The 27976-nt window shown below is 31.8% G+C and overlaps 1 protein-coding gene across 2 annotated transcripts in view; it reads left to right on the top strand.

Moving 5' to 3' along the window:
• The first annotated feature begins 762 nt into the window (after nt 1-762).
• Nucleotides 763-27976, top strand: part of LOC139513819 (corticotropin-releasing factor receptor 2-like) — an 89598-nt gene continuing 62384 nt past the window's right edge. The window contains exon 1 of one of the 2 annotated variants that reach the window (XM_071302643.1): nt 763-1102. The gene's annotated coding sequence lies outside the window, so the exon portion shown is untranslated. The remainder of the gene's footprint in view (nt 1103-27976) is intronic. The other variant, XM_071302642.1, reaches the window with a different exon arrangement.

The raw sequence follows: 27976 nt of genomic DNA, 5'->3' as shown, positions 1-27976 counted from the left end.
AGAACATACATCAAAGAAGCAAACATAATATTACGCTGAGATAATAGTGGGTGATACATCTCAAGAGTGTTACGAATGTATCTTTTTTTCAAGTCTTTAAAATATCGTTTTGTGAAACATCGAAACACTGATAATTGATAAAGAAAAAAATTGTAAAATTCATTTCATTAATATATGTGTAGGTTTGTATTGTGTTGGGCCGTTTTATTCTTATAAATAAATTTTTAAAAATCTAATTACATATACGTAAAAAGAATAAATAGTATAAATATTGTGAGTTTTTTTACACGGGTTTAATTGTTCCAGATAAATATATATTTGTTCTTTATTGTCAATCGATTGTACATAAAACATATCGTTACATAATCTGACTTATAAATAGACTACGGCGACACATAGGTTATGTTGTTTCGGTCTGTAGATGCTTTGTGTCTTTATTAATTGTTTATTGTTAAGAACAGTATGAAATTAGATATGATACTTTTAACTAATTTAAATGCTTGTTTTAATTCTTAAGTCATAAGGGAATCATAAGGTTTATAATATTCAAATATTGTTGTGATATTTTTGTTTCTCAATCAAGAAGAAAAAGAGAAACCTGTATGTTCTTTTGACGAAAATTTTAAAATGTTAAGTATATTTGCTTTCATGGTTTTTATATGTTACTTAGTGTATGTAACAAAGGTATGTAAGTACCTCGTGACAGTTGACAACATTTGAATATGATTTCCCCTTGGTATGCCCGAAATTGATTAAGATTTTATAGATGATATCAATGTCTACTGACAAAGTCTGAGTGAAAAGTTCTGCCAGAATTTTATAAGCAGGAATCTATTATAATGATGTTCTTGTAAATTGTATAAACATTTATACTAATGAACGTGTTACAACTGGATGTGCTGTATTTTTTGCATTCCTTGGGTAGGTTTGATTAATAACTGTAACAGTAGACGGATAATCGTGTCTTTGATGAATATTAAAGCTAAACGTTACTTTATTGCAGAATAAATAACATAGGAAACCATCTATTCGCAATAGAGAGAAAAAGAATGTCAGCTATTACTATATAGGAAACTTAAGTTAGTTCTAAATACCGTCAAAGGTAAGTGTAGATTTAATTTATCTTTCTTCCTTTTTTTTTAAATTTTATTTCGGCTTTAATAATGATTCCTCTACGGTCTAACTATTGATTAGTATAATATTCATGTGTTTATATGTACATATATCCATTGAAGCAATATTTATGCATACAATGTGATATTTTTATTTTCACTGCACATGTTATTTTCACTTTAATGCCGAAATATTTAATTACAAAAATCAGTTTGTTCTGTTACGGTGATTCCGTTTCAGCGCATCCTCTAATGCAGGACATTTACAAGTTTGTTCTGTTACGGTGATTCCGTTTCAGCGCATCCTCTAATGCAGAACATTTATAAGTTTGTTCTGTTACGGTGATTCCGTTTCAGCGCATCCTCTAATGTAGGACATTTATAAGTTTGTTCTGTTACGGTAATTCCGTTTCAGCGCATCCTCTAATGCAGGACATTTATTAGTTTGTTCTGTTACGGTGATTCCGTTTCAGCGCATCCTCTAATGTAGGACATTTATAAGTTTGTTCTGTTACGGTGATTCCGTTTCAGCGCATCCTCTAATGCAGGACATTTATAAGTTTGTTCTGTTACGGTGATTCCGTTTCAGCGCATCCTCTAATGTAGGACATTTACAAGTTTGTTCTGTTACGGTGATTCCGTTTCAGCGCATCCTCTAATGCAGAACATTTATAAGTTTGTTCTGTAACGGTGATTCCGTTTCAGCGCATCCTCTAATGTAGGACATTTATAAGTTTGTTCTGTTACGGTGATTCCGTTTCAGCGCATCCTCTAATGCAGGACATTTACAAGTTTGTTCTGTTACGGTGATTCCGTTTCAGCGCATCCTCTAATGTAGGACATTTACAAGTTTGTTCTGTTACGGTGATTCCGTTTCAGCGCATCCTCTAATGTAGGACATTTATAAGTTTGTTCTGTTACGGTGATTCCGTTTCAGCGCATCCTCTAATGCAGGACATTTATAAGTTTGTTCTGTTACGGTGATTCCGTTTCAGCGCATCTTCTAATGTAGGACATTTACAAGTTTGTTCTGTTACGGTGATTCCGTTTCAGCGCATCCTCTAATGTAGGACATTTACAAGTTGGTTCTGTTACCGTGATTCCGTTTCAGCGCATCCTCTAATGTAGGAGATTTATAAGTTTGTTCTGTTACGGTGATCCGTTTCAGCGCATCCTCTAATGTAGGACATTTATAAGTTTGTTCTGTTACGGTGATTCCGTTTCAGCGCATCCTCTAATGTAGGACATTTACAAGTTTGTTCTGTTACGGTGATTCCGTTTCAGCGCATCCTCTAATGCAGGACATTTACAAGTTTGTTCTGTTACGGTGATTCCGTTTCAGCGCATCCTCTAATGCAGGACATTTATAAGTTTGTTCTGTTACGGTGATTCCGTTTCAGCGCATCCTCTAATGTAGGACATTTACAAGTTTGTTCTGTTACGGTGATTCCGTTTCAGCGCATCCTCTAATGCAGGACATTTATAAGTTTGTTCTGTTACGGTGATTCCGTTTAAGCGCATCCTCTAATGTAGGACATTTATAAGTTTGTTCTGTTACGGTGATTCCGTTTCAGCGCATCCTCTAATGTAGGACATTTATAAGTTTGTTCTGTTACGGTGATTTCGTTTCAGCGCATCCTCTAATGCAGGACATTTATAAGTTTGTTATGTTACGGTGATTCCGTTATAGCGCATCCTCTAATGTAGGACATTTATAAGTTTGTTCTGTTACGGTGATTCCGTTTCAGCGCATCTTCTAATGCAGAACATTTACAAGTTTGTTCTGTTACGGTGATCCCGTTTCAGCGCATCCTCTAATGCAGGACATTTATAAGTTTGTCCTGCAACGGTATTCCGTTTCAGCGCATCCTCTAATGCAGGAAATTTACAAGTTTGTTCTTACGTTATGCTTCTTCTACTGTACCCGGCTAGGAAAAGAGCTCGGGCCCTGGAAACATGTGCAACTCCTTACAGTATTCATATTCCTGTTTCCATATCTTGATCCTGTATTTCAGCGGTTGTCGTTTCCCTTTGTTGTTTTGAATATAAATCATGCCCTGAAATATCCATTGTCACTTTTCCGAAGCATCTGAGATGACTCCCGGTTTTTGGCAGGGTAGGTTTTCTTTTCTTAGTTTTTTGTACTGTGTCTGTCCGTCGGTCTTTATCGGTTTTTTTACATGGGGTTTTCAGTTTCTTTTCGATTTATGAGTTTGAATGTCCCTTTGGAACTTTCCCCTGTTTTTTTAAACGACACATTGAACTGAATCACATGACAATTCCTCAAAAAATATATGTTTGTATGTCTTGTTTTTAATCAAGCAAGGTTGAAACAAGCCAATAGACATTTCATGCAGATATTCCATGATAAGTTCAAGTTTTTATATATAGCATTCGGAAAATTTACCGTTTAACCCAAGGTCTTTCCCCTGTGTTGTAACTTGTAAATTACTTGTAAATTACATGATACTTTTGATTTTTTAACTCTGTATGCTAACATTCCTTTTGTTTGTATGCACATTGAACGACAAATTTATGTGACGTATAAAATTTTCTGACGTCAGACACTCAAATCAATGAGTGTGTTCGTAGATAGTAGATGTTTTTGAGTTCTGTAAAATTGTTCCTTTTAAAATTATTATACGATGATGACTGATGTACCCATATTTTGACTATTTTATTTATTGTGTCTGTTTATTTAACGCATCAATGTAAATATATCGGAAATTGATGAGACTGCCATTAAAATGAGAGGGTTAGCGCTATAGAACCAGGTTTAATCCACCATTTTCTACATTTGAAAATGCCTGTACCAAGTCAGAAATATGACAGTTCTTGTCCATTCGTTTTTTATGCGTTTTGTTTATTTGATTTTGCCATGTGATTATGGACTTTCCGAATTGACTTTCCTCTAAGTTCAGTATTTTTGTGATTTTACTTTTTTCAAATATATTTATTAAAATTTGAAGAATTTATTTGATATAACACAGATAAAAATGACCACAAAAAACTATATTATACATCATCAGCATTATCGACAATAACGGAAATTTTGAATATCCTATGAGTTACTTATCGATTTGGTAGTGCATCTTGTTCATGTCGGAGCTTATCACCTCTTTCATTTTATAGTTTGTATAATACCTTTGCACGTCAACAAGTGTTTAGGTGATCCCTAAGCTGTGATGTTCAATATCCATCAGAATATATCAGATAATTTGGTAGGCTATTTTCATAACCTCAGCAATTTATTGAACAACTGACAGAAATTGTTTACGAATACTATAAATAGTTATCCAAGGTACCAGGATTATAATTTAGTACGCCAGACGCGCGTTTCGTCTACATAAGACTCATCAGTGACGCTCATATCAAAATATTTATAAAGCCAAACAATAAACTATAACCATTTAAACTTACTGAAAGTATTAATACTATGGATGGGAGTGAAACGACCTTGCCTCTCACGGTCGGTACTGAAAGTCCAATTCACTATATGCTTAATATTTACTTTGCTATTTTTTCGACGTTACTGTTATGTATTTATAAATTGTATTAGTTTGGGTTATACACTATTTTTTATCATTGATTTTACATTTGAGAGATCTTCTGTTTTAAGCTTACTTAGAAGTAATAAATAACCATTTTTTGTTTTATGTTTGAAATAAACCAGATTCAGTAAAACTGTATATATAAAAATATCAAAACTACTCTTATTTTGTTCACAATTGTTTATATGCACATTGTATACCGTATGTGAAACAATGTGCTAGTCTTTCCTAATGCCTGTTTTGAAATATTCGACCGCAAAATATTGCATTTTTTACTGACAATAGATGCCACTACTATATAAGAAAGACATCAGTAAATTGATTACGGACTAAAATCCACACCGTATAAAACTCATCAATTGGAAATGCAATCAAATGTCCATTATGTACTTTGTAAGTTTGCAATGTTTGGATTTGCTGTATGACAGTTAATGTTGGCTTGATTCTATCAATGCAGTTCGACATTGCACAAATCAAGTGTTATCTAAGGAATCTCTGATATAGATATAGGAAGATGTGGTGTGAGTGCCAATGAGACAACTCTCCATCCAAATAACAATTTAAAAAAGGTAAACCATTATAGGTCAATGTACGGCCTTCAACACGGAACCTTGGCTCACACTGAACAACAAGCTATAAAGGGCCCCAAAAGTACTAGTGTAAAACCATTCAAACGGGAAAACCAACGGTCTAATCTATATAAAATAAAAAAAACGAGAAACGAGAAACACGTATAAATTACATAAACAAACGACAACTACTGTACATCAGATTCCTTTATTATCCATGTTGAAATAAAGGAATCCATGTTGAAAGTCACTAGATGTTAAGACAGGCACAAATTTCGCATTTTCTGCTTTGATTTCTTGCTTTGTGTTTCGTCTTGTGTTATGACAAAATTCACTTTGATATCTTTTTTTTACGTTTGTCTAATCATTTTTACTTAAACGTATTGATATAAGTCTTGTTGATCTCAAAATTTATATGAAAGTTGTGTCGAAATATTTTAATATTTCATGGCTAAATTAAGACAACGCTATCACGTCAGTAGTAGAGTTTTTCTCAGTTTTACAAGGTAGTCTCGATTGTAATTCTTATGCCATCTTTTATGTACAATTTTGCAGTCAAATCCACATTTGATATGTATAAGGCCGACATCTTGAATAGCTGGAATTAACAAATGTTCGATTAATGCAATATAATTGAACATAGACCACAACAAAGCTAAAACTCGCCGTGAACTGTACAAGTACCGAAATAACCGTCGTTTTATTGTATAAAATTAAACTCATTATAGATACCAGTAATGAAGTTTTGTATTTGCACCTGACGTGCGTTTCGTCTACAAAAGACCTATCAGTGGCCCTCAATTAACAAAAATGTTAAAAAGGCCAAATAAAGTACGAAGTTGAAGAGCATTGAGGACCAAAAATTCCTAAATTTTTTGCAAAGTACAGCAAAGGTAATATATTCCTCAGGTAGGAAAGCCTTAGTATTTCAAAAATTCAAAAAGTTTTTGGATGTCATGTTTTGGCGTTTTAATGTCTCTTTTAAGCGTTGCCAATTCAGCATCATTTTCCATAGTCAAATCGAAAAGGATGGCGGCAACTATTGAACTACAGCACTGTTATTCCATAGCTCTAACTCAAATTTTGATTGTACGAAGTATGTTCAAGTCATTATTTAACGGTCGTAGTCTTTGTCAATCACAATGCGCATTTGCGTTTGAAGTAAACGGAAAATTTGAAATGTTTTGTTGTGAACATTTTTAGAGTATTGCGTTAGAACATAAATAACTGTACTGTATTTTATTGTATTTTGAACTCCTTTTGAAGTCAATGCGATTCCCAAAGTTTGTGTTTGTCGGCTCAATTATCCCTCTGATTCAATTTTGTATGCATACGGTTTGGACTCGAACATTGGTAAACTACGGTGCTTATTTTTATTCCAACGTATTTTCTGGATTTATGTAATGTTTTTCTATACCAGGTATAGTTTTGTCTTCAAAAACATTTGTTTACGTTACATAATTATTTCAACACATCGGTGTTGCGTTACTAATATTTAACTATTTGTACATTAATTTTTCGTAATTTGACAAATTACTGCCTGTAAAATATTACTTCAGTCAAAAAAACAGTCAGATATATACCTACTTTTTCCTAATGAACCCGAGTCGGTTGGAGATTTATGTGTTTATTTCATATTTGTCTACTTCTATGTTAAAAAGTATAATTATAATAGTAAATGATTATGAACTGGCACTTAGAAACTTCTGATAGTTTGTTATTTTGAAGTGGAATATTACTTCATGTTTATGCTTTGGCAATATTTTTCGTGGGATCATAATGTAAGACTTTTATAAATGGAATTTTAGTTGCCAGTTTTGTCAGCAGTTGTAACAAAATCAAGTCAAACGTATGATTCTTACTTTCTAGATTAATAAAAAGTAAAATCACAAAAATACTGAACTCCGAGGAAAATTCTAAACGGAAAGTCCCTAATCAAATGGCAAAATCAAATGATAAAACACATCAAACGAATGGACAACAACTGTCACATTCCTGACTAGGTATAGGTTTTTACAAATTTAGAAAGTCGTTTTAAAGCGCTAAACCTCTCACTTGTATGACAGTCGCATAATCAAGCCCTTATTGTATTTATATTCAGAAACTGGAATACTCGAAGCATAACCAATTATACAAGAATATGAATATCCAGTGTTGTCATCTTTGCCATTATTAGTACTTAGTACACAGCTGAAACCAATTGTATCCTTATTATTAGTGGGTTATCCACATGTATTTGTTAGAATTATTCAAATAAATTAGACAACATTGTTTTGTCTTGATCGTAATAATTTTGACATCAAATCCTTCCCAATGCCTTGCCGACTAATTACCTTCACCTGCTGTGAAAACAAACATAAAACGAATACTTGTCGAGGAAACTGATTTATTGATAACGAGGTGGTAAAGAAACCTCTGCATAAGACATATTATATTTTTGTTTGTTACGAAGATATACTATTTTCTTACTTTCAAACCGTGTTATATAAGGTAAACATGCTAAACCCAAAATCGTGTTGCTCATACTTATTTAAGGTTCTCCTGATTTTTACAGGTTTACTTTCAGTTTGACAATTGGATAGGAAATGTGATACGAGCTTGGTACCATAGAAAAAGTACACTAAGTAAAAAAAAACATTTACTATTAAATCTTGAGTATAACAATTGAAATCAATGAAACATTTATATCCAATAAAATCTGATTGACATTTTCTATTTTCCTCTTGCAAATTACAAAACTGGATAAAATGTTACACAGAATAACTTGAATATACTTTGCCAAAATATGTTAGTTTAATATATATGTAATGCAATGTAATAATGAAATATAAGCAATGCACTTGAATGTGTTACAATACTTTTATTACGACCCTTTGCTCGTATACAGTTTATGATGTGTTTTTCTTTCTTTAATAGTTTGATATAGACGAGCGTTTTAAATCCTGGTATCTATGATGAGTTTATTTATCTGCTAAACACAATTTGAAAAGCCATTTTTGATGTATCTGCACGGTCTTGTTGTCAAATTGACCTTTTCAGCATAAAACCATATACTAGTAATTTGCATTAACAGTGAATTGATTGCATCGGGTATGTTCATTCCGAGACGTTGAAAAATCAGTCGGGATTAAACCTGAAGCAAGTTTACCCGTAGTAAATCGTTAGAAAAGTCATTCTGAAATGAACTTACCAGATATCACAAGTTTTAATCTATTAGAAAGTTTTGTTAGATTTCCTTGTAGTATAGTGGTTGTTTCATTATGTTTGAAAGCCATTTTAGATTAACTGTATAAGTTTTAAACATAATAAATGGATGAGGTAAAGTGATAGTATATTTTGTTTGGTCAACTCCAGTTTTTCAATCAAAACCTCTGAATCTTTACTGGAAGTTTTGGCATATATTGAAGTTATGCAGCTGCATTTATTGAACTGTTCGAGGATTTCTTCACAATTTACAAACTTGGAAACTTTCATATATATATTCTTGTTGATATATTTTGTCAGTTTATTGAACTAATTCAAACACAAACATCAAGCGAAGGAGTAGCTCAATTTCTGTTTTGTCAATACAGTGAAATAGTGAAATACTATTTCTCATTGCCCGACGTCTGAATCTGAATGAAGAAATCAAGAATGACTGAAAGGTCAATTCATCTTACTGATCTGATTTATCCCAACTCATTGTCATCAACGTCTCACCAATTTATTTCCCAGTATAGTTTGATTAAGCGTTATCATTAATTAAATCTGCTAATTTGATTCTTTGATGTAATCTATAATGACAATTTGGATATTTTCGTAGTTAGATATTGTAAAATCGATCAGAGTTTTAATATGGCGCAAATTATGCAAATGATTCGGATATTTTGTTTTCTTTTGCATTATACCTTAATATATATTTTTACGTGACCAACTTTTAAGTATGAATTTCGTGCCAAGTCTACTGCAAAAACAAACTGCAATGTGATTTAAAGGCGTCCAAACATGTAAGCCAACACTAGATTAAAAATGTTTTCCCGTTATAACATTTGAAAGACAAATGCAAAATGTTTGGCAGTACATTTAAGCACTCACAGAGTGAAACGTTTTCCGTATACAGTATATTTTAATCTTAAAGCTATAACATTTTACAAATGTTTATTTTGTTTATTAAAATACAATGGATACATTTATTATATTAGCAAATAACATAATAGTATGTTGTTTACCGGATAAACAAAAAAAATATTAACAAAATATAAAAACGCACAAAATAAATGTTTACTGAATGTTATTAAAAGGAATACATGCAAAACAGGAGGGTCGTTTTCATGGATGACAATCCCGCTTATCCCTTTTTGAGAATATAATGTGATAATTGTTGTTTTTTTCGGGGATTATTTCTTTACAAAAAGAATACTCGAGTTTTAACATCGGTATACACACAACTGTGGACGTTTATGTGACCAGGTCTTTTGTTTGTAAAACACATTGTCGCACTCGCAGCTTTTGATAACACATACAAAATTATCTTTTGCCTAAAGATATTTTCTTGTTTAAAATTCAATTCTTCCAGCAAAGTTAACAAATTGACATTCTGTCTGATTCATTGATATTCTATAATTATATATAAACATTCTCTGATGGTATTCTGTGTTTTTGATATGACATATGTCATTTTATATTTTAAATAAAAGTATTGGTTTTTTTTTCTCTGTACGATGAAGCAAATGTAACAGCAGGAAAACCGGTGGGTGGAGGACAATTGAACTAAGATTTCCAGAGATAAAAGCTGAAAAAAGTCAATTATGATTATAATAATAACCAAACCAATTAAAAGTTTATTTTTAAGCTATTACAACATCATCTATATATTTGTTTAACAGTAAACTAGTTATTTAAAGATAGGAATATTGATGTATTAACCAATAAGCGACAATGTATGTTTTTTTTTTAGATACAAATTGAACAACGTGTGCAAAGTCTTCGGGTACAGGTATCTTCTCCTAGGGTTGATACATTGTCATTGTGTAATAATAATAATTATGTCTGTTTAAGTTATAAACTAATTCGAAATAATTTATAGATAAATATTTGACTTGGAATATGATATATAACCCCTTATACTTGTATTCCTTTGGAATGAATTTATTGCTTTCAATTAAAAATATGTCCGAAAAACCGATTTGGTACACTTAGCATACAGATACATAAATAGAGTATGAAAGAAAACGGAATTCATATATCGACTTATAAACTTATGTAATACTTTTTTAGCTTACCCTTACTGCGGTTTGCTCGTTTAATTTGTTACGTTTAAGTTTTCAATATTCATTATAACATTATGTGACAACGAATGCTTCTTAATCGGCCACAAGTTAAAACAATTTTTATCCGTTGCATTTTACGTAGAAATGTCACTGGAAAACTGTGTGATGTCTCTTGCGATGTCACTATATTTTACAATACCATGTATGCTCAATTCTGTGTTTTCTATTATGATATATCAAGATACATTAACAATGGACGGTGTATTATTTTAAAACGAATGTGTACCAAATTATGTAAAATGATTAAATACATTATATATTAGTTAGGTTAACAAAAATACCAGCGTATTATGTTTTATTAACCAGATAAAAACCATATGGTATTATAATTGAATTGGTATAGTTACTGCAAATTTTATATCTTATTAATATTCAATTTATAAACGGAAACAGCTGGCACATGGAAGTTATGTTCAGTCAATGAAATGTTTGCTGTTAGATAACATTCAATTTCTGTTTTGTAAGCAAACAATACCAATTAGTGTAGAAATAAATACGAACAAATAAAACGATATTTGAGTGATTGATGATCGAACACAAGTGATCTTTGTTGATCATTGATAGGTAACGGCTCAAGCTTGTTAGCGATCTAATTGTAGCGGTTTTTGTACTTTTCTGGAAGTTTTGAAAAGCGTTTTTACACAAATTGCATAGATTGGCGATAGAGTTACATAACATATTACAAGACCAATAGTTTGATAGCACAAGCAAATCAAGTTCTTTCAATTCATAATAGAATTTGACAAGATTTAATTTCACTTTACCTACAATGATTTACTTTTACAAACTGTGAATTGGATGAGAGAGTTGTCTTATTGGCACATCTTCTTATATATATGAAAACAAATTAGCCAGTTTGAACCTGTTAAGAAGTGAAAAGTTCCTGTATCACCAGGAGAAATGTTTAAACAGGATGTAAATACTGTGAAACATAAAATGTAAATAATTATCACTTTGTTAACCTCAAATTATGCTTGAGATCATGTTCTCGGTTACTTTTTCATTGGCGGCAAGTTCACTTTGAGTAAGGAAATTGTCATGATCTCTTTATTATACTTCCGCTTATATGAACTTGTCCTGATCACATTTCATGAGAATTTATGTAATGTGTTGCTTTTTTATAATTTTGTTGTTTCCTGTGGTTACTTAGCTAGTTTCCTGTAGTTTGTAGCATATATGTACCTAGTTTTAATCACGTGTCGTCTTACTTGTTTTAATTGTATACATTTAGTTGTCATCCTGTTGGTAGCTGCAATGTGATTTTTTTTGTTTTGTTTGTGTCTCCTTGTTTTCTTAATAAGGAGGGTGAGATTGGATGTAGTCAAGCTATTTGGATCTCGATTTGGATCTGAGTTGTTCGCTATCGTTCGAATTTATTGGGGATTTTCTCCGAGGGGTCACCTTTTGAAATTTGTCTGTTGTCAAAGTTCAGCATTTGTGTGATTTAACATTGTACTGTAGGGTAGATTTCTGTAATCCTTTTTGATGTATTATATGTCATCAATATTTGGACAGTGTAAAAATGTCCTGTTCCTTCAAATTGTGAATATGATTAAACGTACGGAATAATTTGTAATGATACATTAGGTGATGTGCATTTTTTACGTATACAGGGTTACAAAAACTGTGTTTGTTGTCCAAATAATTATAAAATTATTGTAAATTATTTGTTGGTGCGTTTCTCTGTGATGAATATCGTGCGTGTGTTTGCGCCGTTCTGTCACGTAGTCTTGTCAATTCGGCGATATTTTTTTTAATTGTCCTAAAGCGGGAGGTGTGGATAGCCATTGTACAAGGTTCAACCAACCACTTTTTCTTTAAAATGTCTTATACCAAGTCATGAATATGGCAGTTGTCATAATATAGTTCGTTTCCATGTATGTTAACGTTTTATTTTATTGCACTTCATTGTTCCTGTTGATTCCTTTTATATTTGATAGGTGTCCCTCGGTTTTGGTTTGTAACCGAGATTTGTGTTATCTCTATCGATATATGACATTTGAACACCGGTATACTACTGGTGCCTTTATTCAAAACTATTGATGTTAAAGTTCATCGACAGTATCTTTAAGCCAATGGTCAGAGATTCCCTTCTTACATAACTTATAAAGTTTTTTGGTATGAAATTTGTAAATCGGGTTTGAATAAGTTGACTTATTTCTTACGACGATATTTTTAACCAATTGGTTCTTATCCCTACAATTGTAGTTCAAGGTATTTGTATACTCATGTAATGCCAGTTAGGTCCTATGTAAATTTTGTTTGTTTTTTCTTCAACATAAGATTCATTGATTGCTTTTAAGCAACTCATTAGTGAGAAATGAGACGCTAATGAATATGGATATCCAGGCTCAATTTGTTGTTTGAATTAAGTTTTGTTAAAAACACATTTATCAATCAAGGCATGTGTACCTTTGAGAAGAAATACAGCACTATGTTTTTAGAAAAGAGGGAAACAATATTGTGTTTGTGATCCAGAATAAGGTTGCTGGTCGTTTTCTTTCATCCAAAACGCATACTTTATCGTTTGGGTTCGTGTTGCTTATTCTTTAGTTTTCTATGTTGTGTGATGTGTACTATCATTTGTCTGTTTGTCTTTTTTAGCCATGGCGTTGTCAGTTTATTTTCGATTTAAGAATTTGACTGTCCCTCTGGTATCTTTCGTCCCTCTTTTTGTAGCAGATAACGTCAGCGCACATACCTTTTCTGTTGTTGATGTCGTAATGGATAGCATTATAATGGAGGATACCATAATGGAAGACGTCATTGCCGTTATCCTCCACAAAAACTGCATTCATTGTGTCATTCAGGGCTAGATGTCTGCATAAATTCAGCATTACTTTTAATTCAACCCTAAACGATAAAAGAAGAGCTAGTATTGTATTCGGGATATTAGGAACCCATGACTGTTGTTGTTTGTGATTGTTTTATTCATTATTGATTTTCATTTTGGGGAATCATAGTTTAGATTTTGCCATTTGGTAATGGACGTTCGGTTTAGAATGTTCCTTGGAGTTCGGTATTTTACTTTTTATAGTACATTTATATTTCGTAGTTGTTACTCTTTTTGTAACATACTTGAATTTTAATTTATGAATAAAACGTATATAGATGTAACGCTACAGATTTGTTCTTGGACTATTTTTCTTTATTTTCTATCTATTATGCATGAGTAATTTACATTGTGAATTTTTTTTTTTGAGAGGATGAGTGTGAAGCCGGCGTATGTGTCAATATTATTTTTTATCATTCAGGAATTACCTAATAACCTCTCTATAAGATACAAATGGCATATTTTCAGCGGAGTACATGAACCATCGGTTTTCGCATGGGACACATGAAAGCCTGTTTTCAAACCCGATTAGCCTCTGAATTTTGAAGGTGACAAATATAAATGCACGTTGCCAACCATAGTGCACACTACCTGTATTTTGAGAAAAGTTTCCACAAAAATAAAATCTTTACATTTTTATCATAAAGTGTTGTGTTTAAACATCTTTGGTCTACAAACGTCTTTAAAAGTGCACAGAACATCACTTTGTTTTTTTATCACGCTTACTTGATATATTAAAATGTTTAATAGATAGAAGCGAATGCAATTGTGTAAATAATATGAGAATGCCTGTGTAATATAATCACAACAATCTGAAGGATAGAAAAAAAATGAAGTAATCAAGATATCTGTGTTGTTTCAATCGTTTTAATATAAAGTCAACATTACATTCTATATCAATATTATGAAAGATATATACTAAACCTGTAGTCGACATGGTATCAACGTTCACACGTGTGTTCGTTTTAAATATTGAATATGAATACACTTACAGAAAGCGCTATGACTGAACAAAATTTATATAAAATGTTAAGTTCATTGTGAGATTGTACATTACCTTACATTATATCTGAGTAATTACGTTATTACTGTCATTCGAAAACCAGGGGACATGATATCATAGCATCCACGTTATTGTTAGAAATCATCTAAATCTTTCGGTTCTAAATAAACTTTATCATAGATACCAGGATATTTAAAAGTATAAACAAAAATATCAAACTTCAATTTAAATGAATGATTGAGGTCAATAAAGCCTACCAATTTCAAATGCTCGACTTTATCGGCCAACGGAACGAATAGAAAACAACTGTCATCTTTCAAATTTGGTACAGCCATTTTCGAAAAACAAAACGTCGAGTTCGACCTGGCGAAATATACCAAAATAAAACTGACAATCCCATAACTAAAAAGAAAAAGACAAATTAACATAAATACTCCCTCAAGCGTCAAATGACTGGCCTTTTGTAGACGAAACTCGTGTATGGCATACAAAATATTAATCCTGGTATCTATGATGAGTTTATTCATTTGTAAGGCCAACACCTTAATAGTCATTATTATCTAATGTAAATATTCTGAAAGCCCACATACTAAAACAACATCGTCACTTGAATGAACAATCTCTTTGTCAGTTTGTATTTCAGTCTTAGTATTCTACTAGACAATATATTATTAATCATACAACGTCTATCTTGTCTACTATTAGAAAAATAATTATAAAGTTATTGGGCTGAAAATGTCTGATTCGTTTTTTAGTTTATCTATTTCAGCATTAAATTTGCAATTTTTAGAAATTAATGGTTTAATTAATAATATAATCCGTCTAAATTTGCTTTTGAAATATTTTTATCACACAATATGTTGCTAACGTGTCAGCTACGGTTCCACTGTAACGTATCTTATACAGTTTTTAATTAATTTTACTCTATCAATTTGACATTAATCTAACCTCAGATTGTCAGTATCTTTGTCACAGATGCGTTCAGTATTATTCAGTAAACTGTAATGTTAATCTCTAATGTTGGAATCACAACTTGAATTTGTGCTTTATTGTTTTTGATTCGAAGAAAAAATGTAAACCAAGCCGAAAACGGTTCCTATAGTACATCGAACATAAGAAACGATAGTTGGGAGAATGGGATTTTGACTACACTTTTATTTATACACATTTTAACACTGTTGCTTCCTATTGAAAATTTCATTGTTTACTTTTGCATTAGTTATATTTGGCCGTTCAAAACGTGTTATACATTGGAACACATTTATAATGGTAGATTTTGGTTATCACGTGTTATCCTACATCAAAGCCAAAACGTGTTATACATTGGAACACATTTATAATGGTAGATTTTGGTTATCAAGTGTTATCCTACATCAAAGCCATAAACTTAGGGTTTGGAAGGATGAAACAAATCGACATTTTGTTTTTGTTGATCCTTTAACGTTAACGTTGAACGATACATTGTTTTATTTTATTTTCACATACGACATGCTTCTTCTGTCTTATGTATTTAAATCCCGGAAATGTTGTCTGATATGGTAATGTTTGTGTACTATTCCCTATTTTGATATTTTTACTGATTGTGAGAAAGTTATGTATAAATTTCAGAAACGTTTATTCTGCCGGTGCACTCGATCTCTTCATCGTGATTTCATGCGATCCCCTCATAGATTATGTTTTTAAGCTTGATTTGTATTTCTAAATGCATTAACGAGATTTGAACATTAGTTAATTAGTGTTGCCACTAATTCATAATTACTAGAACCACTCAGTCTTAGAAGGATTTTATTTTGGCATTTGGCATAATATCATTCTGAAGAAAAGAATTAATATTTAAGAAGAACATTGTGTCAAACTAACAAGAATTTATGCTCATTGGAAAGATAACATTTTAGCATTACAACATGTGCATATTGTGTAATAATTGGTCTGTAGTTAAGTACTTTGTAATAACAAATGGTACTTTTTACATATAAGAAACAAATATATAACTGTACTTCACAACTATCTAGTTGAAAGATAATGTTTGGTAGTACATTTACGGATGTTGTATTTTGAAGAAGCGAATTATCATTAAAACTGTTTATTCTCATCATCGTCAGTTTGTCAAATAACATTTCTGTTTTACTTTTATAACTTTTGTTTCTAAATCTAGATGGAGAAATGGTTTTGTTTTAACAAATGGTCTTATAGTGTATCTAACACTGGTATACGTCTATCTTTTTATTTTACGTTTGCGTAAGTGATTTAAACAATAACAAATGATTTTTCATGAAGGACGATTGCAATCGTGATAGTTTAAATCGCAATAATTCTAAGAAGTTATTTAATTGATTTTTGATTTAATAGATCCACATATTTATTTTTAAATGTTAACACTTTACAGTAAAACGTCACATATTATATTTTTGTACAAAGTATGACAAGTTTAACCTTTAAAAATAAATACTAATTTGATTAAAGAACCCCCACATGTCGATAAGATTTTGCATCCTTCGTTTTATTTAAATTTTTTTAATTTATTTCGGCTTATGCATTGACTTTGCTTTTTTCTTTCTTTCCTATTTGTCATAGCATTGATTTCCATTTTATGTTGTTTGTAAGGAAATAGTCAGATTGATTGTGGCTTATAGGGAAAATTGTAAAAAAAGTACTGGCGGTTGGGAATATTTGATACTTGCTGTGCTGTATTGTCAAGCTATTTTGGGATGTAATTATTCGGAAAGAATTCCAAGTTCTTGTATTTTGAATGAAAACTTAATAGAAAACTTATATCATGAATATTTACATTACGTGGATCAAGTTAATTAGCTTTTATTCAGAAATTTATCTTTTTTTCCTTTACCAAGAATGTACATTGACATTTGAGTAGGACCAAGAATATTCCCCAAACAATTGTTGAAAGTTAACATTTTTGACATATTTAGTTTTAATTCATTATATAACTTCTCTGTCCCCTCGCAAGCATGCAAACAAACCTTGCTACATTTATAACGAATATAAATGTAAAGGGTGTAATCAAAAATAAAATTACAAAAATATTGAACTCCGAGGAAAATTCTAAAAGGAAAGTCTCTTATCAAATGGCAAAATCAAAAGTTAAAACACATGAAACGAATTGATAAAAACTGTCATATTTCGACTTGGTACCGGTATTTTCCTATATAGAAAATGATGAATAAACCTGAACATCTCATATGTATGACATTCACATCACATTTCACTTATCATTTGTTGCTATTTTTGGTCGTTAGCTTTATTTCTCATTTACTTTTACCCAAATTGTCCTCTTATTCAAATAAAGTAGGTTTTCTATCTATGATAGATAATATTAAAGTTTTCTTTGTTTTCTGTACTATTGTTTGTCTGTTTGTCTTTTTCATTTTTAAGCCATGGCGTTGAGAGAGGTTTTTTTTGCGATTTTTTAGTTTGAATGTCCCTCTGGAATCTTTCGCCCCTCATTTATAGACGACTAATATTCCTAATGACGAATATACACGTCTATTCTATTGAACTTAATTTCCTGAATATAGTTATCAAAGGTACCAGGCTTATAAATTAATACGCCAAACGCGCGTTTCGTCTACATAAGACATATCAATGACGCTCAGATCAAAATAGATATAAAGCCAAACAAGTACAAAATTGAAGAGCATTGGGGACCCAAAATTCCAAAAGGTTGTGCCAAATTTAGCTTAGGTAATCTTTGCCTGGATAAGAAAATCCTTATTTATTTCGAAAAAAATTATACTTTTGTAAACAAGAAATTCATGAAAATTGCCATATAATTGATTTTCATGTCAACATTGAAGTGCTGACTACTGGGTTGAAAATGGTAGTACTATAAACGGGGAGAAAACAATTTAATCAAATGAAATAAAAGCTTTCATTAGTTTAAAATCCAAATATATATACGATAGACAGCAAGAATATCAATATCAATTAGAAACTAAAGGTTAGAACTGATTTAATGATAATTAATTATTAGTAGGAGGGTTGTGTTTTCTAAATCATAAGGAAATAGTCATCATGTTTACGAAATAACACTTAGATATTGAAATTCTGATCAAAGAATTACATGAAGACTTAGAATTACTTGCTGAATTAAGACAATACACGCTGCTTTTTTTTTATCAACTAATTCCCTTTACATCAAATATTTTAAAAGAAGAAGAAATATATTTGAAATGTTCCAGCAATTTGTTATCCCTGAACTGCATATCTTCACAATCTGCCTGTAGACAATTTTATACAAATAAAGCTAAGTGATACATACACTTAACAAGAATATGAGTTGCCACTATATAAATCACAGCAGAATATTTAACCTCAGCTTAGGTACAGTTATGACCTTGACCGGTACGCTTGATGACTTGCGATGAGGTAGAAAAACAAAACTAATTCAATAAAAACCTTAAATTTCAAGAACAATGCAATAACAAAACAATCTTTTTATTAACGAATGCTTCACTTAATTACAAGTCAATTTAAAGAGGGGCGAAAGATACCAAAGAGATAATCAGACTCATTGGTCGAATCAAACTGATAAAAGAGGGACGAAAGAAAAGATACCAAAGAGATAATCAGACTCATTGGTCGAAACAAACTGATAAAAGAGGGACGAAAGATACCAAAGAGATAATCAGACTCATTGGTCGAAACAAACTGATAAAAGAGGGACGAAAGATACCAAAGAGATAATCAGACTCATTGGTCGAAACAAACTGATTAAAGAGGGACCAAAGATACCAAAGAGATAATCAGACTCATTGGTCGAAACAAACTGATAAAAGAGGGACCAAAGATACCAAAGAGATAATCAGACTCATTGGTCGAAACAAACTGATAAAAGAGGGACGAAAGATACCAAAGAGATAATCAGACTCATTGGTCGAAACAAACTGATTAAAGAGGGACCAAAGATACCAAAGAGATAATCAGACTCATTGGTCGAAACAAACTGATAAAAGAGGGACGAAAGATACCAAAGAGATAATCAGACTTATTGGTCGAAACAAACTGATAAAAGAGGGACCAAAGATACCAAAGAGATAATCAGACTCATTGGTCGAAACAAACTGATAAAAGAGGGACCAAAGATACCAAAGAGATAATCAGACTCATTGGTCGAAACAAACTGATAAAAGAGGGACGAAAGATACCAAAGAGATAATCAGACTCATTGGTCGAAACAAACTGACCTGTTGGTGACCCTCTGCTGTTGTTTTTTTATTTGGTCGGGTTGTTGTCTCTTTGACACATTCCCCATTTCCATTTTCAATTTTATGATAAAAGAGGGACCAAAGATACCAAAGAGATAATCAGACTCATTGGTCGAGACAAACTGATAAAAGAGGGACGAAAGATACCAAAGAGATAATCAGACTCATTGGTCGAAACAAACTGATAAAAGAGGGACGAAAGATACCAAAGAGATAATCAGAACCATTGGTCGAAACAAACTGATAAAAGAGGGACGAAAGATACCAAAGAGATAATCAGAACCATTGGTCGAAACAAACTGATAAAAGAGGGACGAAAGATACCAAAGAGATAATCAGACTCATTGGTCGAAACAAACTGATAAAAGAGGGGCGAAAGATACCAAAGAGATAATCAGACTCATTGGTCGAAACAAACTGATAAAAGAGGGACGAAAGATACCAAAGAGATAATCAGAACCATTGGTCGAAACAAACTGATAAAAGAGGGACGAAAGATACCAAAGAGATAATCAGACTCATTGGTCGAAACAAACTGATAAAAGATGGACGAAAGATACCAAAGAGATAATCAGAACCATTGGTCGAAACAAACTGATAAAAGAGGGACGAAAGATACCAAAGAGATAATCAGAACCATTGGTCGAAACAAACTGATAAAAGAGGGACGAAAGATACCAAAGAGATAATCAGACTCATTGGTCGAAACAAACTGATAAAAGAGGGACGAAAGATACCAAAGAGATAATCAGACTCATTGGTCGAAACAAACTGATAAAAGAGGGACCAAAGATACCAAAGAGATAATCAGACTCATTGGTCGAAACAAACTGATAAAAGAGGGACGAAAGATACCAAAGAGATAATCAGACTCATTGGTCGAAACAAACTGATAAAAGAGGGACCAAAGATACCAAAGAGATAATCAGACTCATTGGTCGAAACAAACTGATAAAAGAGGGACGAAAGATACCAAAGAGATAATCAGAACCATTGGTCGAAACAAACTGATAATTCTACAGCAACAAAAAAACGAAAAAAGACAAATAATAGTAATAAGCATGAAAAACTGAAGACTGAGCAAAACAGCTGCCCCAAAATCAGGGAGGTGTGTGGAGCTTGGAAACCTGGAGCTCTAGAAATCTAAGTAGATCCTGCTCCATATATGGCATCAATCGTGTTGATTATGCAGCTACAACATCGGTGATATGTCTAATGTGTTGGATTAAATTGAAAAGGGTGTATGGAGAAATTTATGATACTGTAAAGTTTTCAGTCTTAAGTTTAAACACCTCTTAATTCATTGAAATGCTTAAATGCTTAAAAAGTTACCGCCATAATATTTTACGGAACATAATACCGATACGTTTTTTCTTTGAAACGTTTGTTTGGTCCATGAGTATAGTATGGTTGGTCAGAAGCAGTTCATACCACACATATTAAATACACTATAATATAATATGAAGATTTCTTTCAGCAACTCGTTTTGACTGATTTGGTTCACATTGTTTATCCTCAATAAATACATGCTGTTTTTAAGTTATAAATGAGACCGTAGTTGAAAAAGATATGTAAATATTACTTCTCTATGACCATATTGTTAGTATATTACATGAAAAAAATCTACAAAAAAAATTAGTATAACTTCCTTTTATATACATAAAAAGGTGTATAACAAATATTATTTACCAGCAAAATATAATGTTCAAACTACAAACAACCGATTCTTTAAAAAAAAAAACACTAAAAAAAACAGACATTCAATCAGAGCAAATAAAGGCAACAGTAGTATACCGCTGTTCAAAACTCATAAATCCAGGGACAACAAACAAAATCGGGGTAACAAACTAAAACCGAGGGAAACGCATTAAATATAAGAGGAGAACAACGACATAACACCGAAACGTAACACACACTGAAACGGACCAAGCATCAGACAAAACACCACGAGAATAACAAATATAACAAGAAAAACCAAATACATGAATTTGGGATAGACAACAACAACAACAAATAACAAGAGGAACAAACAGAGAAAAACACCAACGAACAACACATTACAATGTATCTAACTGAATTAATTTTATTTCTCTAATACTTTGAAACTGATTGGTCTGTTGTGTATTAAATATCATCATAAATGAATCCTGTAATGATGACATGACATTGAACGTTAAGCATCTATAATGAGCTCTCATAAATCTCTATCGACTCATAATCTTAATATTTTATCATTTTTTTCAATTTTGATATCATGAAATATTATATACTTTGAAAGTTGTTAATAAAAACAGTGTTGATTATCAAAATCAACTGCACTTTCTTCGCGAAAAATCTCTGTAAACATCTGCATTTGATATAATTTTTTACAGTAACATGTTTATTGTAACACCCAAAGTTAACACTTAAATTCTGTTTAGTTTTATTTCAAGTGTAACTTCTCTTTTATCAATTCACTTGTCAATCTTCCATTTACCCGAGGAGATGTTTTATGATTGATAAATATATATGATAATATAAAGGATTCATTGATAATATTATACATTATTTCATTACCTGCAGTCAACATTGATCTATTCAGAACCTAAGATATTATCAGATTATTACATGGCATTTTTCATATCGCATGTATTATTAGCCCTAGGTTCAATATCAGCCCAAGAGCCGCATGGCTCGAGGGCTGATATTGACCAAGGGCTGATAATACATGCGATATGAAAAATGACATGTTATGATCTTTTTATCATATGCTTCAACAATGGAGGAAAATAACAGATCATATATTGATCCTTTTACGTGGTTCCCAAATAGAAGTCAAAGATTGAAAAGTTCACGGACGTCGGACCCAAATTTAGTACATTCGATATCAAATCTTTCTACCATATGCCTCAACAGAGGAGAAAACATTTTTAATATGGACGACTCGACAAACCCCTAAAAAAAACCAACAATATACATAGTGAACACTGTTTGGAAAAGTCAACCTTTTCAAAGTAACTTTCTAAATTATGTTTAAAATTTATAAAGAATGCATTTATTTTTTTATATAAGTTGTTTTTTTGTTTTTTTATTTTTATTTTTTTTTTGTTATTATTTTACACAATATACTTTTCAGTATCTAAATAATTGTTTTGTACACTATTTCTTACTGTTTTTCACTGAAAACGTAGCATTGATGTGTATTTTCCGGAATTTGCCGAGTATCACCGGAATGCCATGTGATAACGTTACGGAAAAGCATGTGATAACAATCGAAGCATGTGATAAACTTTTCATATCAGCCCGCTAAGCACAAATTCGAAAAATATGGAATTTACGTTAATTTAATGCTATTATCATACAGTAAAAATCTTATGTTATTTAGTCTAAGTATATGATAATACTGACTTACAATATAACTAATTTAAATCTTCGAATAGCTAAATATGTTATGCCCCATTTGTAAAGCAATGTCTTAGGTGGCGTTGACGTACTTTTGAATTTTACTACTACAAATTTGTAGCTGCTTCTAGTTGATTTTATAATTAATTTCCTTACAATGTTTTTCATGGACAGCAATATATTATTTACTTTATCTATCATGCACTTGATAGCATATCGAATAATATCCTTCATATGATCAAGAGATGTCAAAGTCAGTATTCATATATTTTTTTTATTCATTGATGAGAATTATACCCCTGTAATAGAGCTATCTTACAATTATCTTGTCCATCATTTCGCCACTCCGTTTGTCTATCAAATATTTTCGTTCTATTATTGGCTGCAACTCCAATACAGAATCACTTCACGTTGGTCAGAAGCTTGATGGTATTTGATATGTTTGGATTTGACAGATACATTCCTTCTGTTTGGCAATACTTTTAAAAATTTCAATATGTTAAAAAAACTTAAATAAACGAGAACGATACCAAGGGAACATGCAAATCCATATTAGTCGAGAGAAACTATAACCGTTATGAGGAAAATATTCCCGTCAGATTTCTGCAGTTGAACCAGAATTACTTCATATTTAATTCAAAAACGCTGTAGTTGTTAGTTATACAGTGTGAACACTATAGTTGTTAGTTATACAGTGTGAACGCTATAGTTGTTAGTTATACAGTGTGAACGCTATAGTTGTTAGTTTTACAGTGTGAACGCTATAGTTGCTAGTTATACAGTTTGAACGCTATAGTTGTTAGTTATACAGTGTGAACGCTATAGTTGTTAGTTATACAGTGTGAACGCTATAGTTGTTAGTTTTACAGTGTGAACGCTATAGTTGTTAGTTATACAATGTGAACGCTATAGTTGTTAGTTATACAGTTTAAACACTTTTCATAATTGACAGTATCTCTATGTTAACCTTTTGTCTTTTAACCATTTATACCGAAAAAACTAATCAAAATAATCTTGTTTTGATCTTGTTGAAATTTTTGTACTTAATTTAGTTTTCAGGAGTATGTTAATCTTCAGGTACACGCGTACAACAGATCAAAAGTAGTTGATCTGTGCTTTATATCACACCTCTTTCTGGTTCAGGACATGTGACCTCAAACATTTAAGATTGAAGATGAGTCTGTATCTAAGATATGTTTCATAATAGCTTCAAAATATTTTTGTATATGGATTTATTATACACAATATATATGGATATATAAGGAAATGTTCTCGAGGTCTTATATCTTTAAAAAATACAGGAAAAGTCGTCTGATTTGTAGGAGACAATAACTTATCATTTCTTGACATTTGTTATCGAAGGTGGATACGGTTGGTGTGTGATGCATTTGAAACAATAACCTTTCAATTTACTCTGTCCATAGCACGCTTGGTATATCCATTTCAATGCCAATTATAAAACTCTCCAAAACTTCGTGTTATTGCTTTACTTTTCAATCGATTCGTACCTTTAAAATGTGGTCACGTGTCTCGATTATCGGTAATCAACTGTTGCCTTTTATGTTTCTAATAAGATCATGACCACTTCAATCCGCTGATGACTTACAAATTACTGCAGGTAATAAAAAGACAATTACATCAGCTGATAACTGACTAATTAACTCAGGTAATATAAAGACATCACTTTATTGCTGACTAATAAAATTAAGTGCTAAATGTCCAATTTAATCAGTCAGAACTGACCAAGAAATTATCGATAACATATGGTGTAACATTACAAAGACTTAAGCTAAAATTGCCATTTACATCAGATTAATACATGACTATAAGACTATCGATTAGAACTCGATCAATACACTACTTTATGATTATACCAATTAAAATACGTTTTACCACTATCATATGACCTCAAGAATAATGTAAAGTCAGAATTTTTGCGATGTTTTAATTATAGCTAAATTGGGACGGGATAGGTAAGGCAAATAATAAAAACTCATAAAAATGTTATAGCATTTTTTATGCAGCATTTCCTAAAACGGCAATAAGAATCTCGCATGTTTATGCTCATATAATGTCCGATACATTGGTCTGTATCAAACGGAATAAAATTAGTTAAAACATAGCCAGCTGTATTAGTTTATTACTTGGACAGCAGATTAATGTTTGGTTTAGAACAATGTGGTTTATTGTTCGTACTTTGTTCATGGTGTTCTTCTACTTTTGAATTGATCTTGGGGTTCGGTAGCTTTCTTAAAAAATATATTTCTGCCAATAATTTCGATTCTCAAATTAATAACTTCCAACTTTTTAAAGGTATATCATAATCAGGTCAATCAGTATCGAATAACATGGCGTGTAAGACGATCTTGACTACCCATGAGGGTTTTGCACGGTCAGAAAAAGAACGCATGTTAGACGGATGATAACATTGTATGAAGTCGATAGTGAAAACTACCACCTTAGAATACATACAATCTTATTAGCCTAAATCTGTAATTTGAACTTGAGAACTGTATGAATTATAAGTGAAATTATTTAATATGTTAAGCAGAAATATGGTTGTTATCAAATAGTCCGGTTCTATATGTTTCTATATGGCGTTTGTTTTTGGTAGAAATATAACTGTTGTCTTTATTTAGTCTTGTATTCAAAATCTTTGATTTGCATTAGTTGGGTAATCTTGTCTTTTATTTTTACTAATGTGCTTTATCTAGATGTATTTTGGTGTTTCTTTGGTACATATGACGTGGCTCTGTTCTTATACATCCCGTTAGTGTACTATTGTAAAACATGTTTGTATTCTTGTCTTTCATTTTTGCTAATGTGCTTTGTCTTTATACTATTTTATGTTTCTTTGATACGTATATGACTTGGCTTTGAATTTATACATTCCGTCATTGTGTTATTGTACGATGGTAAATTTGTATATTCTTGTCTTGAATTTTTGCTAATATGCTTGGTTTATATGCCATTTTGTGCTTCTTTGCTACATACATTTATTTGTTATTTTTATAGTGATTAAGATTATAACACACAAAGAAAATGTTGACCTTTGTACCCCTATTTTTGACATTTTTACCTATTATGTCTGTTTGTTTTGTTCACACATCGTTGTCAATATAATTGAATTTGATGCGAATGTCATACAAGTGAGAGGTTTATCTAGCTAGGGTTTAAAACTGGGTTTAATCCACAATTTTTCTACATACGAAAACGCCTGTAACAAGTCAGGAATATGACAGTTGCTATCCATTCGTTTGGTGTGTTTGAGCTTTTGATTTTGTCATTTGATTAGGGACTTTCCGTTTTGTATTTTCCTTTTTTAAACGTTCCTGGTATAGGTATATTCAGAAAAGTGTTTCGAACGTATCGTTTTATACATAACCATGTTCCTTCGCTTAATGCACGAATGGAAGTTTTAGAAGATCATCGATGTCTCAGATTCTATTTGGATTAGGTGAAAAAAACTCATCATATATACCAGGCTTACAATGATGCCACCTTATCTTTCAGATCAGACAATTGTATTTATACTTAAAAGTATAAGGCATCGTAAACCTCGTCTCTCGTGTGTTATTAATCGATTTGTGTCGGTCAATCCATGACGCTCACTTGCTGTAAAGCTTGTGTATTGACTATTTTGTTTCTATGCAGGTCGTTGCGATGACGTATGTTCGTCATCATATTCATACAACAGGAATATATGTGTTAGGTCAATCCTGGTAATGACATACGTATCATGTGAAGATGTACGCGCGAAACTCATTGATTAAGATACGTAAACTTTATCACCACTTTCAGCATTTAACTGATTAATTAAACAAGTCTAAAACTGATTCATGAATTTCAGCTTACAAACAGCGACTTACTCGGTCAGGGGTCATTAACACTGAAACAGTAGTTTGTCTCGAGATAACTATACATTGGTTTCTTTATAAGTCAAACTATTCCTATTCTTTAAACAGTTTTGTATTAGTTTGAAATATTTGGGGATTTTATATTAAAATGAAACAGTCGGTTTCCCAAAGGGTACTAATTGAGCAACATTTTGAAAGGCGAGATATATATACGTCTCAAAATGTAGAAAAATCTGCAATTTCAACAACACATGTGGACACAAACTTGATAGTAGTCTCGCATATAAAAAATCATCTAATAATCTGAAGGCGTATAGAAAAAAAGTCTGTATAACTGTGATTTTCAACAATTTTCTAAGTCTTAAACCCTTAATTTCGGCAAAAATCAGCGGAGCAAAACGAGACTTAAACTTGATCTGTAACTCATCATGGTTAACTCACATACCAAAAATCAGCACAATATCTGAAGGCGTTTAGGAAAAAAGTCTGTATAATGGTTTGTTGCAGAATGACGGAATGACAGAACTACGGAATGACAGAATGACAGAATGACGGACAAGGGTAAAACTATATGACACCGACAACGGGGCAATAAAAACACAAGTATTATGTCCTGTCATCCAATCTCCCGTTGCAGTGAGTACGTGAATCATATATCCAAGTGAATGTACAATACATTATACAATTCAAACAAACACTGTTTTTTTTAAATTTAAGTTCATTTATATGTTTTGGTATTTAGTATTACATCCAGTTTCACAGAAGTAAAATAAAATTGAGGATGGAAATTGGGAATGTGTCAAAGAGACAACAACCCGACCAAAGAGTACACATTTTTATTTAGGGGACAGCTGATGCCCGCCTCTGTGTTTTCTAGCTGCATTAAAGACTCATTGGTGGCCTTTGACTGTTATCTGCTATTTGGTCGGGTTGTTATCTCTTTGACATATTCCCCATTTCCATTATCAATCTTATTTCTTCCCTTTCTTCGTATGTTGTTCATGGCGGTTGGCAGATTCTTATGATATGACGCTGACCCTGTTGACGTACAAGTATCAAAAAAGTTTTGAACATCAGTAATATACTTTTGCTTCATTTTTGTCATACTTTTTAAGTCAAGTCGGTTCAGCTTTAGAATT

Source organism: Mytilus edulis, chromosome 2 (genome assembly GCF_963676685.1).
Source record: "Mytilus edulis chromosome 2, xbMytEdul2.2, whole genome shotgun sequence".
Taxonomy (NCBI): Eukaryota; Metazoa; Mollusca; class Bivalvia; order Mytilida; family Mytilidae; genus Mytilus; species Mytilus edulis.
The sequence above is the reverse complement of the archived record's forward strand: the minus strand, read 5'-3'. Positions and strand labels throughout refer to the sequence as shown.